Source organism: Schistocerca gregaria, chromosome 8, assembly GCF_023897955.1.
Source record: "Schistocerca gregaria isolate iqSchGreg1 chromosome 8, iqSchGreg1.2, whole genome shotgun sequence".
NCBI classification, from domain to species: Eukaryota; Metazoa; Arthropoda; class Insecta; order Orthoptera; family Acrididae; genus Schistocerca; species Schistocerca gregaria.
The window spans coordinates 259,467,587-259,480,046 of record NC_064927.1 but is presented as its reverse complement, the minus strand read 5'-3'; the positions used below and the strand labels follow the sequence as shown (position 1 = coordinate 259,480,046).

General features: G+C 44.7%; 1 protein-coding gene across 4 annotated transcripts in view; it reads left to right on the top strand.

Annotated features, from left to right (window-relative positions):
* The window catches only part of LOC126284189 (guided entry of tail-anchored proteins factor 1-like), a 111,250-nt gene that overhangs the window by 42,304 nt on the left and 56,486 nt on the right, over positions 1-12,460 (top strand). The window lies entirely within an intron of this gene.

Below are 12,460 nucleotides of genomic sequence, written 5' to 3'. Positions count from 1 at the left end.
TTGATCAGACATTGAAAATAGCAGACATACAATATAAGAATTTGCTTGGTTCTACATATCTTAATAAGGATCAAGGAAAGGGAATGGTACTGGCCACAATTTATTAGTAAGAACCACTTCATCATGCATCTGGATATTTTCTTTTTTTTTTTTTTTTTTTTTTTTTTTTTTGGTGGGTGGTGGGTTGAGTCGATATAACACACCTAAACTATGGTTGCATCTTTGTTATGTGATCAACTGTCATCCTTCCCGTAAGCTGTGCACATAAATTAAAATAACATTGTAATTGCCTTTTCATTGTGTCAGAGTGATAGGAGCATACCACCAGCTATTAGCAGCGTGCCAGCAATTTTACCATCCACTGGAATCTGTTTGAGCTGTAGTAACAAAATTATATCCGGTATGAGACTTAAGTACTCAAAACAAGTATTATCTAAATTAGATGTGACAAAGAATGGAAAGAATAGTCTTTGAAGAGACTCTTAATGAAGACATTTCAGCTTCTTGGAAATTTTGCTGCATAAGAAGAAGGTTGAATAATATCTGAGGCAGGATACTCACTGGCAGACAGTGAGACTGTGACTTGTAAGCAGTAAAGGCTGTGATTAAAATATTCTGCTTATTAAAAAAAATAACTTTTATATTTGTGACCACCAAATTTTATTAAAGCACATGGAAAATAAGTATAATGTGCAATGAGACTGCTGTTAAATACATGCTAAGCAGTACTGAATAGAGTCCAGGAGAGGCTGAGTGATAACATGAATATGTTAGTGTGTGCATAGTGATGTGAGCAGCATGCCATCCCTTCAAAAATCACTACAGCCAGTGGTGACAAGATTTGGTCGATGAACTGGAGAGAGAGAGGAAGGGTGCCTAAGACAGTGCATTGCCCAACTGTTTAATCAGCAGGGTTGTGAGAAGGTGCTTTTTTGTTGTCTTACAGCAGTACCGGTACCACCCAGTTGTCCTGTCTGAAACCCTAAGGCTATTATAGCATCAGCGTCCATGTGTGTTAGCAGAATGTTAAGAAATGTATAAAAATAGTTTTGTGTAGCAAGAGTGATAGAAAACTTATTGCAGGTATGCCTGTAATGTCACATACAGATACGTAACTAGTCAACATCAATTATTCAACCATGACACTGAATATATGGGTCCAACTGGATAAAATTCTAAAGCATTTAACATTATGTCTCAGAGTAATAACAGTAGGTATGTTAGAAAGTTGCTGTGAAAGCAAAAAGTAGTTCATCACAGGTTTGAATGAAGCAAAAACCTTGTTGACAAACAGTGCTAAAAAAAAAGCTAAAATGAGTATACAGAGATCAACGTGAGAAATGTTCAGTGAATGGCATACATATGTTAGTATAGGGTGACAAATAAACAACCTGCCAACAGATCCAGAACCATAGGCCCAGCTGAAGACTGCAAACGCAGCTGTGCCCCGGAGGCAGCAGACTGTATTAGTGTTACAGGGATGAGGGAAGACTGGGGCAGAGGGAGCTGTTCCACCTCCGTAGGCTCCCACACTGTTATTCCTGAACCAGCACTCTGCCAAGTGGGAGCACAGGGTGGAAGTCATACTGGGATGCAGAGTGAGGGTGTGAGGCACGGCTGGTGAAGAGCTTGGTGTCCAGCCCATGCGTCAAAGACAGATGCAGGAGATGCCAATTGCGATTGGAGTCACAGCTGGAGCTTGATGTGGTGATAAGTCAGACAAATGTGCCCATCCGACTTCTAAGAACTGAGGCCTACAATGACCCCTCGGGTGCACCCCAAATCCTGGCTGAATGTGCATGCCCAAACACAGGTTCCCTACATGTAGACAGGCCTTTACACAATCTGGGCATGCTGCATGGAATGCACAATGTCTGAGAGCATGCAATGTCAATGCCTGGGCAGTATTTAGGCCAGACTGACCCAGTTCGTGAGGGGTGGGCTGGAATGTCATGAAGAAGCTGTGCAAAGCTTCCTCAATAGCTGATGTTGGCAAGGCCTTCCATGTATGTACTTTGACTGTATGAGTCATCTGCTCAGCCTCTGTGTTTGACTTGGGGTGAAAGGGGGCAGGTGTTTGATGCCATTACAGTACAGGAGGCATGGAATTGTGTCGGTGTAAAATGGGACCTTTTTATCTGACACCAGGGTGCACGGTGAATATCATCGAGAGGGCATGGATGGTAGTAGGGTGGTAGTCGATAGCATCCATGGTGCATAATGGAGATTCGAGAGGGTGTCCTCGACCAGCAGCTACTTAGCTTCCTGAAACAGCCTTGCAAAATCAACATACACACTCCCCCATAGGTGGTCATGGCGGTTGGAAACATTATGCAGGGGCCACCTGATTCAAAGAATAGGCATAACAGAAATACACATTCAGAGTTGGCATTGAGCTGGTCCAGTAGGCGTGCTGCCAGGCCAACATCTTCATGTGCATCATCCCGCAAAGCAAGGCATGAAGGAGCTGGAGCATATGGAGGCAGAATGATGACCTGGCATTCAGAGTCCTCTTTGGACAACATTAAAATGCCCTTTGTGGCATTGAGCCTGTAGCACAATGCGAAATAATTCCCTAAGCTGGTGTCGTCTTGACTAGAAACATCCCCTGGCCACACTTTTTGTACTACTGGGACAAAACATTCCCCATGATGGTGTCACAGGATGATGCCACAGTTACGTTGCGCCCAATCAGCAGGAATTCGTACAGGGTTTATAATAGAAGTTGGTCCAGATTTGCAGACACATCTGCATTAGTGAGTTGGGCAGTGGAATGAAAGTGGATTTCGTAGTGATACCTGCTCAAAAACAATGCTCAGCACTGCAAATGCTGTGCTGTCTTTTCCAGGAGCTTAGAACAAAGCCCAAATGCCAAAATTGATGGTTTTTAGTCTGTCAGCAGGTGGGATTTGATGCCATACAAATACACATGAAATTTCTTGAGGTCATAAATGGTCACTTAAAGCCTCCTTCTCAGTTGTGAGTAGTTGAGCTGCACCACAGTCAACAAATTGGTAGCAAAGGTGATTGGTCATTTGGAGCCATCCAACAACATATGGGACAAAACAACAGCAATACTGTACAAGAACTTGTCTTGTCACTATGCCCAGCATATATGGCATATGGCATTAGGCATGGCATGGTACTGCCTTGACAATGTCGTTAAGATACTGAGAAGTCCATTGACAGGTAGCCAGGCACACAAATTTGATGGCATTCTTGCACAGATGGTTTGGAGGGTGTGTGATTTCTGCTACTTTGGGGATAAACTATTATCCACGAATGCCTGAATGTGTTTGAAGGTAGTAGGGGTTGGCATATTACTGATGGCATTGATGTGGTGACATATAGGCGTGATTTCCTTGCAACTAAGAGTGTGTTCCAGCTATCTGACACTATGGTTGAAGAAACTGAATTCTTCCAAATGACAGGGCAAGTCATTTTTCTGGAACCTTTTGAAAAGGAATTCAAGGTTCCTGCAGAGTTCTGCATGTGTTGATCCAATAAGAATCATATCATATCAATAATTAACAGAGGACAGAGTACCTTGAGTCATTTTTTATAAGTACTTTCGAAAAATGGTGAGTGCACTATCAATCGCAAAAGATAAGCAGTTGCATCTGTATAAGGTAAACGATGTATTTAAAGACTACCAGCTGATGCGATGCGTTGTAGACTGGCAGTTGTAGATACGTATCGTTTTGATCTATCTTTGAAAAATAATGGCCCGCAGTCAATTTAGCCAACAAATCCTCCAAGCAAGGCATGGGATAGGTATCATTGTTGGAGTGGGCATTCGTAGTACAGGGCGTTTCAAAATGAATATTCTGGTTGTAAGACTTTATAGCATTTATTACATTCAACTTACAATCATAAGTAATACATCCAATGAAAGAGCAACTCAAACAATTTTGTTTATATACCTGTGCATGAAGGGAAGAGTATGGAACGAACAAGAATGACTGAAGAACGTGCTGAACGAGTAAGTCTTCCAAGTGTATAGCCAAGAGATCATTTTGGAAGGCTGTTTGAGGATTAACAATTCCATTGACCTCTATGTGGAGCCTTGATAGGAGACATTTACAGACTAGTCCTTATCATTTGCAGCTGTTACAGCATCAAAATCCTACAGACTACATTTTACATGCCGGCTTTGCAAACAAAATGTTGCTGCAAAACGACAATGATTTTCTGGATTGTGTTGTCTTCAGAGAAGAATCGAAGTTTCAGCGAAGTGGAAACTTGAACACAGATACTGGTAATATGCACATCTGGGCTTCAGGAAATTCCCACAAGATGGTACATTTGTTTCGAGATTCCCACAAATTTGAAGTTTTTTGTGTCATATCCCAATGAAAAGCCTTCCAAAATGATCTCTTGGTTCTACGCTTGGAAGACTCTTACTAGTTCAACATGTTCTTCAGTCATTTTTGTTTGTTCCATACTCTTCCCTTCACGCACAGTCATATACACAAAACTGTTTGAGTTGCTCTTTAGTTTGATGTATTACTTATGTTTGTAAGTTGAATGTAATAAATGCTATAATGTCTTAAAATCAGTATATTCATTTTGAAATGCCCTGTACTTAAAATCACCATAACTGCATAAAGACCAGTTAGATTCTTTAAGGGCAACTATACGCATTGCTCATGGACTGGTTGAAACTAGGGAAATGACACAGTTGTCCTGAAGCTGTGCGACTTTCTCTTCAACAGCTTGTGTAACTGCAAATGGTAACAGGCGAGCTCTACAAAATTTTGGCACCAACAAAGGCTACATAGGGATATGAACAGTAACATTAAGTGCACTCCTGAGTGTTGTTTCAAAAATCTTCTTCAAATTGCACAGTCCATCAAGAACAGAAGAAGGCACCATTTCAGACACTAAATTGACTTTTTTCATGCTTTAAAACCAAAAGTAGTAAAGGTGTCTAAACCGAAAATGTTAGCGACTCCAGGGAAGTGCACAACAGAGAAGGTTAGCACACGTTAAACGTTGTTGTACTTATCTGCCAGCTAAAGTTCTCTGACGAGAGGAATGGTTTTGCAGCAGTAATTTATGGCTCTGTGCTGCACCCTTACCAGTGAAGGAGAGTCGAACCGCCAATATGTGTTGTCATTGATTATTGACACGGCAGTGGTAGTATCCAGCTAGAGTTTCATGGACTGGCTGGAAAGGGTAAGGTCCTACATAAGCTTCTGCTTTAGACGCAAGGGAGCCACCTGCTTTGCAGCTGTGATGGTGTAGGCTGATGTGCTGTCCCCATGCCATAACTGAGTGTGCAGCTAGTGGGCCACTTGCTGAGGCACTGCTGTGAGGGGGTCTTGACTGCCACATAGCGAGCAGTCCTCCGCATGTTGAGGCCAGCTGGTTCTGGAATGCTGGCTTCTGTGTGCAGGGAAGGAGTGAAGTTTCTTGACATTACAAAAAAGGTTTCTCACTGCTGAAGTGGGAGCAGAATGATTGATATACTGAGGTCTCTCATGAGACACCAGTGATCCAGATGCCCAGAACTCAAGTGAGACTTAGAGGTACAAAAAGATGGTGATAAGGTGAAATCATCAGTCAGCTGGTGGTCATGACAGTGGTGAACTACTGTTGATACTTGATTTTTGTTTGTGAAAACATGCTGAGCTTCTGAGGTAACCTTGAAAGATTTAGCAGTTTTATGCACATCACCAAGACTATGATGTCAGGCATGGCCAAAGCTTACACCGAGACTTCCTTGTTGAGGGTGAGGTGCACAATACATCCTGAATCAACGATTTTGCATACAGTACTTTACAGTCCTGACATATGAAATTGCACTTGTGTGTAAGACCCTACAAGTTGGCAGTCCCAGGTTCACAAGATTGTTCATCATGTTGTTTATGACTCTGACTGAACTGTAGCCTAGCCATAGCTAAGTAGATTGATGGCCATAGTACCCAGTGAACAGAGCACAGCGATCAGTGAAAGACAAAACACTGGGGTCCAAGAGTGGTTGCATCTTCTGTTTTACCATGTACAAATGCCTACAAGAAGACAAGAGCAACACAGTTTGCTACCTGCCAGAAATGCTATTGGTCAGGGCCGGTCGCAGCGTGCTAAACTTCTTGCTTGCAGGGTGTGTGGGCTGCATACAGGCCAATTGATGCAGTTGCCAGACTTGTGAAATCCTGCTCTTTTTTTACGGGGTGGCACTTTGCTTTTGGAGACTACTCCTGGTTCTCAAGCACAACAACTGTTTGCCGCTTCACTTCTCCATTTCTATACTGTTTGTATCGAGGCCCATCAAATACTGAATTCTTCCCATGGTGTTATTTACACAAGGCTGCTCGACGATCTGACCGAGACCGAAATCCAAACATACCTCTCTGATCAGGATGCCATTGCTGTCCATCATGTGATAAAAAAGGTAGATGCTTCCCCTTAGTGCCCACACACACTCTTTTTCTCACCTTTGATAGAGTGGTGTTTCCATCCAAGATCAAACAGGCTGTGAGGTTCTCATGGTCTAACCATACATTCTGAACCTGATGCTCTACTACCAGTGTCATCATTTCAACCATACTCGAATGTCTTGCCGACATCCGGCCAAATGTGTAACCTGTGATAGGAATGCGCATGAGGGTGACTGTCCACCTCCCTCTCCCTGCTGTATCAGCTGCAATGGCAACCATGCCACTTCCTCTTGAGATTGTCCTCTGTATCTCGATGAGCAGGCTGTCCAGGAGATCCTGGTAAAGGAAAAAATGTCCTTACCCAGCTGCTCGCAAGTTATTGGCTAGTTGCAAACCCTGCGTTTTACAGTCTGGCAATTATAGTACTGTTCGTGCTACATCTCACTCCTGGAGGACATAGCCACATGCAGGCTTAGTAACCAAATTCGGCTCTGAGGTTGTCAAATCACCCTGTGTCATGGTAGCATCGCAGTCCCCTTGTCCAGCTGTGCAACAAGCTATCAAACTCTTGCCTCTCAGGGCGAAGTCACCAGCTACACAACCGGCCAACACCTGAGTCTTCCTCTGCCAACCACAAAGGCTCGAAGAAGTCCTACAAAGGCAAACGGTCTTCTCCTTCACTGACTTGAAGATCCTTTTTGGCAGTGTTGCCATGTGATACCTTTGCCCGGCCTGCCTCGATGTTGCCGGTGCGCACCCCCAACCATTTTTCTGCGTAGGACTCCACAGGCTGAAAGCAGAAGAAAGCTGACACTTCTGTGGACCTCATGGAGCAGGATCCTCCTGCCTTGGTGTTCTGTACCAGCGAGTCTTCACAGGCTGGCACTCAGCAGCTGCCAAAGGACACCAATCCATTTTTTCCTTATCATGACACTCTTCTAGCGGTATGTTCCTGGCCTTCGATCCAATGAAGGGGATTTATGGCCGCTTTTAGAACTGCAGCATCCACTTGTACTCTGCCTTCAGGAAACAAAATTGTGTCCTCTTGACGACTTTGAGCTTTTGCATTTCTTTCTGTCCATTTTGACCTTCCGCCCAAGGATTCCATTTCGTTGGGGAGTCAAGCTGATCATATGGAATGACATTCATAGTCAACCAATCTCCCTGACTACCCATATTGAAGCTGTTGCAGTTTGCCTTTTCCTTCCTCACTTGACCTTTTCCCTTGTATCATTTACATCTCCCCATTATTCGATGTCACCAGTGCCGTCTTCCTCCAGCTTATTGGGCAGCTACCTCACCCATTTCTGCTGCCCACCATCCCATTTGGGGTTGTCCCAGAACCTGTCTGAGAGGTGCCCTCTTGGGTGACATTATTAATCAACTTAACCTTTTCTGCCTTAACACAGGAGCTCCCATGTTCCTTTCAAACTCCTCATAACCTATTCCTATATTGACCTCTCCTTCTGCACTGCCCATCTTGCCCATCGTTTTGAGTGGTCTGTTCTTTCTGTCACCTACTCGAGCGACTATTTCCCATGTGCTGTCTATTTGCTGACTCCTGCACACCCAAATCGCAGATTACTAAGGCCTACTGGAGGCTTTACTCCCCCCTGGTGACCTTTGACGAACACAAGTTCTTCAGTTTATTGACCAGGTGGAATATCTTACAAACATTAACTTAACTGCTGCAGAATGTTCCATTCCTCAGCCTTCCTCTTTAACACACCATGTCTCGGTCCCTTGATGGACTTAGGCGTGCCGTGACACAATTCGCGCACAGAGATGTGCTCTCTGCATTTTTAACTGTCATGCTATGGCATCAAACTGCATTCATGATACACAGATGTGTGCACAGTGTTGTCCCGTTTCTTAGGATAGCAAAAAAGCCAGCTGGGGTTCATTCACTAATTCTTTTAACAGTTGCACACCCTCTTCCGTCATGTGGGCCAACCTCCAATGGCTCTCTGGGACCAAGGTCCATTCCCCAGTTTCCGGCCTGACAATAGCAGGCGATGCCACCATCAACCCTATTTCTATCTCCAACATCCTGGGCCACCATTTTGTGGAAATTTTGTGCTCGTCCCACTATCACCCTGCCTTCCTCCATTGGAAACGAGTGGAGGAGGCTCGGGCGATACCCTTCTCTTCTCAGAATCATGAGTGTTACAATGCCACATTTACTATGGGGTTGCTAGAACATGCTCTCACTTCATCCAGATCCTCTGCCCCAGGGCCAAACACTGTTCACATTCAGATGTTGCAGCACCTTTCTCTTGCAGGCAAGCACTTTCTACTTAATAATTACAACCACATCTGCGCAGAGGGCAAGTTTCCCAGACACTCACAGTGAGGATTTAGAGCACGCCATTCTGTACCTGACCGTCTTTTCACACTGTCCACCCTTGTCATGAATGGTTTTCTGCAGAAATCCCAGGATGTGCACATCTTTTTCGATAGAAAGCCTACAACATCTGCTGGAGGACTAGTGTCTTTCGCACTCTCTACACATGGGGCTTCAGTGGCTTGGGGCTTCTGTGGCTGCCTACCCTGTTTCCTTGAGGAATTTTTAAAAGACCAAGTTTCAAAGTATGTGTGGGTTCTGCCTTGTTGGACACCTTTATCCAGGAAAACGATGTGCCACAGGGTTCCATCCTGAGCAAATGTTGTCTTTGCTATTGTCATTAACCCTATAATGCCCTGTCTCCTGCCAGGCATCTCCGGCTCCCTTTTTGTTGGCAATTTTGCACACTATTGCAGTTGTTCATAGACCTGTCTCATTGAGTGGCGTCTTCAGCAATGTCTTGATTGTCTTTACTCATGTAGCTCTGAGAATGGCTTTCGTTTTTCCTATGACAAAACCGTTTGTATAAAATTCTGGCGGCACAGTTGGTTTCTCCTACCACCTTCACATCTTGGGCCTGTTGATCTTCCATTTGTTGAAACTGTGAAATTCCTGGGTCTCATGCTCGGTAGGAAACTCTCTCGGTCCTCCCACATGTCTTACTTGGCATCCTCCACCTTTCGTACTTGTCCCTTCTCCGTTCAAAACTAGACTATGGGTGCTTTGTTTATGCATCTGCACGTCTATCCCTCTTACGCTGTCTCGGTACTATCCACAATTGTGGCATCCATTTGCCCACTGGCACCTTTTGCACTAGTCTGGTTGAGAGTCTGTATGCGAAGCTGCTGAACTACTGCCGTGACTTCCTCCTCAGCAGATATTCATGCCATTTGTCTGCCATGCATGGCCACCCCTCCTAGGCTTCCTTCTTTGATGACTCCTTTGATCACCAGTATGGGGCACATCCCTCTTCTCTGTTACCTCCTGTAGTTTGCTTTTGGCTCTTTCTCCAGCAGATTAACTTCATGCTCCGTGCAACTTTCCTGGTGGGTGTGGACCCTTCTTCACCTTGGCTTCATGTGGCAGCCCATGTGCACCTTGGCCTTCATTCGCTTCCTAAGGACAATACACCAGCCTTGCTCTATCGCCTTCAGTTTCACAACTTTCACTTGGAATTTCAAAATATTACCCTTATGTACACCGATCGTAGTGTTGAGTGTGCCTTCGTTGTTGGTGCTGACGTTTTTTTTGTATCTGCTTCTGGCACACTGCTCAGTATTTACAGCAGAGCTCTTTGCCCTTTATCAGGCCACAGAGTACATCCAATGACACAGGCTTTTCAATTGTGTCATCTGCTCAGACTCTCTCAGACCATTCAAAGCCTCTGTGGACAGTACACTAACCATCTATTAGTGCAATGGGTCCAGCAAAGCTTGCACTTGCTCACTCTTGATGGAGCCCCTGTGATGTTTATGTGGGATCCTGGTCATGTCGGTCTGACAGGAAACAAGGCTGCTGATGCTGCTGCCAAGGATGTAGTCCTCATACCTCAGCCCACTAGTTTTTACATTCCCTTTGATTATCTCTGTGTTGCCATCTGTCAACAGATAGTGAGACTTTGGCATCGCCACTGTTCCTCCCTTCGTGGGAATAAGCTCTGGGTTCAGAATGAGATTTTCACTCTGCAGTGGAGTGTGCGCTGATATGAAACTTCCTGGCAGATTAAAATTGTATGCCGGACTGAGACTTGAACTCGGGACCTTTGTCTTTCACGGGCAAGTGCTCTACCAACTGAGCTACCCAAGCGTGACTCACACCCCGTCCTCACAGCTTTACTTCTGCCAGTATCTCGTCTCTTACCTTCCAAACTTACAGAAGCTCTCCTGCAAACCCTGCAGAACTAGCACTCCTGAAAGAAAGGATATTGCAGAGACATGGCTTAGCCACAGCCTGAGCGATGTTTCCAGAATGAGATTTTCACTCTGCAGCAGATTGTGAACTGATATGAAACTTCCTGGCAGATTAAAACTGTGTGCTGGACCGAGACTTGAACTTGGGACCTTTGCCTTTCACAGGCAAGTGCTCTACCAACTGAGCTACCCAAGCACGACTCACGCCCCGTCCTCAAAGCTTTACTTCTGCCAGTATCTCGCCTCATACCTTCCAAACTTACAGAAGTTTTCCTGCTCTTGTACTGTTGTGGAACTTAATCATGTTGTTGTGAGTTAAAAGCACTATTTACAGTTGATTGGGCTTATCACTGCCTGGATAATACAGAATTGTCAAAAAATATCATATCCATTTCTTCTAGGTTCTGTGTTTGAATCTGCATTCTGTAGTTGCTGTGACATTACATTAGCTACACACCAAAATTTGGTAACTGCTGCACATTGTGTGGCAGCGAGGGCTTATTGATGTTGTATGAATCTCAAAAGAATCGGGGCATGACAGATAAAAAACTAATCTGTGGAGCTTTCACCTTAGAAAATGCTGATGCTGAATTTGCTAGTGTGTTTCTAGTTTGTTTACATTATAACAGGGCAAGACACAGCAGAATATCAGTTGACTAGTTGGTTTGTTCTGCTGGTGTCAAAGACTGCTTTATTCTTGATCTGATGTTCAGATGAGGAAGTGGGTAAGTATCAGTGACTATGTGAATAGAATTCAAAAACTCTTATTTTTTGTGAAACCTATCTGTCTGTATTCAACACTTGTTCAAATACTTGTGCAATAAAGCACATGATTTATGATAAAGAACCCTATTAGTTTGGTGATTCATGCCTGTTTTGTCTAGGGTGTACTTTAATTGAGGCATACTTTAACATGTATTCAGATACCACAATAGGTAAATGTTTCATCTTTTTTATTCAGTACTTACATTTTACAGCCATAACAACAATAATGGGCTTTACAGGACAATACTACACTCCTGAAAATTGAAATAAGAACACCGTGAATTCATTGTCCCAGGAAGGAGAAACTTTATTGACACATTCCTGGGGTCAGATACATCACATGATCACACTGACAGAACCACAGGCACATAGACACAGGCAACAGAGCATGCACAATGTCGGCACTAGTACAGTGCATATCCACCTTTCGCAGCAATGCAGGCTGCTATTCTCCCATGGAGACGATCATAGAGATGCTGGATGTAGTCCTGTGGAACGGCTTGCCATGCCATTTTCACCTGGCGCCTCAGTTGGACCAGCGTTCGTGCTGGACGTGCAGACCGCGTGAGACGACGCTTCATCCAGTCCCAAACATGCTCAATGGGGGACAGATCCGGAGATCTTGCTGGCCAGGATAGTTGATTTACACCTTCTAGAGCACGTTGGGTGGCACGGGATACATGCGGACGTGCATTGTCCTGTTGGAACAGCAAGTTCCCTTGCCGGTCTAGGAATGGTAGAACGATGGGTTCGATGACGGTTTGGATGTTCCGTGCACTATTCAGTGTCCCCTCGACGATCACCAGAGGTGTACGGCCAGTGTAGGAGATCGCTCCCCACACCATGATGCCGGGTGTTAGTCCTGTGTGCCTCGGTCGTATGCAGTCCTGATTGTGGCGCTCACCTGCACGGCGCCAAACACGCATACGACCATCATTGGCACCAAGGCAGAAGCGACTCTCATTGCTGAAGATGACACGTCTCCATTCATCCCTCCATTCACGCCTGTTGCGACACCATTGGAGACGGGTTGCACGATGTTGGGGCGTGAGCAGAAG